Here is a 2,770-nt window from a genome sequence, read left to right on the forward strand (position 1 = left end):
CAAGGCTTCCTGGCCAGGCCTGGGGGGAGGGGGGGTCAGCCATATCATGCCAGATCGCTCTTCCCATCAGGCCAGAAAAAGGCTTCAGAGTTCTTCTTTCTCTTCTAAGGTCCCCCCCAGGGTCAGTGGGGAGGGTCAGGAGGGGGAAGACCCCAGTGGTTCAGGGCTCCTGGGCTGTCTCTGGATGGACAAGACAGGCCTCTTCTTCTGCTTCCCTCTAGATCATTGACCAAGATGAATACGGGCACCTGGTGGCAAAGCTCTCCGCCTCCCTGGCGGACCCGGAAGCGGAGGTCCTGGAGAAGGCCAGGGAGGTCATGGGACAGCTGATGCAAGCCCAGCAGAAGGGTGAGTTCACGTCCCTTTTCTGGGGTGGGGCACCCCAGTCCCTTCAGAGCCATGGAGTTCCTTTGTCCAGATAAGCCTTCCCCACCATGGCCTCCAGACCTCTGGTCCCCACGACCCCAGCCCTCCACCGGTGCCAGAGGGGGAGATCAGCTGTTCTGAGCAGGGCCAGTCTGCTTGAGCTCCCCCCGGTGTCTTCCTTTCAGGCCGGAGCAAGTTCACTTGGGAGGAGGACCCAGAGCGGCCCTGAAGGGAGAGCTACGCCCACCTCATAGGGGCAGCTGAGGTACGGAGACCCGTCTGTGGTGCTGGCCAGGCAGTCTTGGAAAGGCCTCGCCTCTTGGGCCTGGGTCAAGGGGCCTTGGTTTATTCCCTGGGAGGGACACAGGAGAGCTCCCTTGGGGGATTCTTCCATCAGCGGTGTGCAGAGAGACTGGTAGTCCCCCCCCCTTCCCTTCGCCATGCCACAGCTCTGGAGCATGCCCTGATTCATTTTGGGAACCCCATTTCCTCGCAGGGGAGCTGTTTGAAGCCTCCCTTTGGAAAGGGGCGAGAGAGGGAGGGCAGGCAGGAGCCAACCCCTCTGAGGAGGACTGACAGGGTGTCTTCCTGGTTTCAGGTATTCGGAGGTCACCTCAGCGAGAGGCAGAGTCTCTCTCTCCAGGAGGCCGCTCTGGAGGACGCCCTGAGCCTGGACGGGCGGTGGGTGAGGGAGGGAGGCCTCTTGGTCCTCCTCTCCCTCCTGGGCCAGGCCAGGGCCCTGCTGGAGGAGGAGGTGCGTAGATGGGGAGATCAAGCATAGAGGGGGGGCCAAACATCCCAACCCCCTTGCTGAGGCTGAAAAGAGGGCAGGAATCATTGGGAGCGTTTCTCCATCTCCCCAGATCGAAGACCTTCGGAGCAACCTCTCTGCCCTGCTCTATAATCTCTGGCGGGCCCTCGTTTGTCGCTGTTCTTGAAAGGCCTCTGCCTCCGGGCCACGAGGGCTCCTCTGAGGAAGTCCCTTGCTGGCTTTCCCCTACTCAGAAGTAAGTCTGCTGTCTCTTGCCTATTTGACGGACCACTGCAAGAGAGCTGACCCTGGGCCTGCCTGCTTTCCTTTTCTCCCCTACAGATAAGTAAAAGGACCCTGCAGGATTGCCCTTCCTCCTCCTCCTCCTCCTCCCACCGCCCTTTCACATGCTGGGACTGCAGAGAGCACCGGTTACATGCCAGGTCAGCGTCATGTGCCCCCTACCAGACCACCAGAGACTTTTGAGATAATCCCATACCTCCACATTATAGCCAAGCGTTAGACCTCCCTCCTGTGGGAGCAACCACAAGGACCTTCAAGGATTTGTCTGGATTCCAAAATATGACTGCCAGTCTGCCAGCCATGACACCCCTTGGACTGTTGGGTAAATCAAGATTCCTGGACCTTGGGGACCATTCCAGTTCATCTCAGCCACTCAAGAAGGCTTGCAGGTAATGAAGACTTGCTTTCCTCCTGACCCTGTTCTTTGGCATGCCGACCCCATGCTCTCCTTCGTGAAAGAGGCCAATGCACCCATCTCAACCACTGGAGCCATGCTGTCGCAGGAGGTGTGGCCCACAGATCTCCTACACCCTGTGCACATTCCTGTCGATTGTCGCTGTTTCTCGAGATCCCTTGTTGACACCGGGCAACAAGGGCTCCTTCTGAGAAATTCCCTTCTGACAAACTGCAGGTTGACCTGCCCCTTTGGGACCCCAACCTAGAAGCGAGTCAGCGATCTGTTCCATAATTTCTGTATCGGGGCAAGTGAGCTGACGCAGGGGCCTGCCTGCTTTTCTTCTCTCCCCTACAGAGGAAAGAAGACCCTGTAGGAGTGCCCTTCCTCCCTCTCCTCCTCCTCCTCCTCCTGCCTTTCTCATGCTGGGACCCTGGAGCACCACCAAGCCTCCCAAGCCAAGTTCAGCCATTTCTTTGGCAGCTGTTGCAGCGGTCCCCAGTGGCTCCCCCTCCTCTTGGGACGTGTCTGGTCACTCCTCCTGAGAAGCCAGAAGCCTCGCCTGTGTTCCTGGCCCAGGGCACATTGGACACGAGGGTGAGATCAGACCAGGGTCATCTTCCTCGGGAGTCTGCTGAAGGACCAAGCAGCTAAGCGGCCAACACCACAGCTGGAGGGGGAGTCCCCCTGATGAATAGTCATGGGGAGTTTCTGTGCCACTTCCAAGCTACATCCTCCGTCCAAGAGAAGATAGGAGGGGCTCTTGATCCTATCCGGCTCCTGCAGCAGCAGCTAACCTCAGAAGCCTCCTGTAGAGTCGAGTTCCAGTTAGTGGTCCAAGACCTAGCCTGGTGCAAGGATGCTCTGCGGGACCAGTCCCTCGAAAGCCTCTCAGACCAGTTTCCTGATGAAGCTGGCATGGTGGAGCACCCTGCTTCCCTGGATTCCTGATCGAC

At 58.5% G+C, this 2,770-nt stretch overlaps 1 long non-coding RNA gene across 1 annotated transcript; it reads left to right on the plus strand.

Moving 5' to 3' along the window:
• The first annotated feature begins 978 nt into the window (after positions 1-978).
• Positions 979-1,900, plus strand: LOC143841559 (uncharacterized). Its single transcript, XR_013232723.1, has 3 exons — positions 979-1,120; positions 1,230-1,373; positions 1,460-1,900. It is a non-coding gene; the product is annotated as an uncharacterized LOC143841559 (long non-coding RNA).
• The last annotated feature ends 870 nt before the right edge of the window (positions 1,901-2,770 follow it).

This window comes from Paroedura picta, chromosome 7, assembly GCF_049243985.1.
Source record: "Paroedura picta isolate Pp20150507F chromosome 7, Ppicta_v3.0, whole genome shotgun sequence".
In the NCBI taxonomy this organism is placed as follows: Eukaryota; Metazoa; Chordata; class Lepidosauria; order Squamata; family Gekkonidae; genus Paroedura; species Paroedura picta.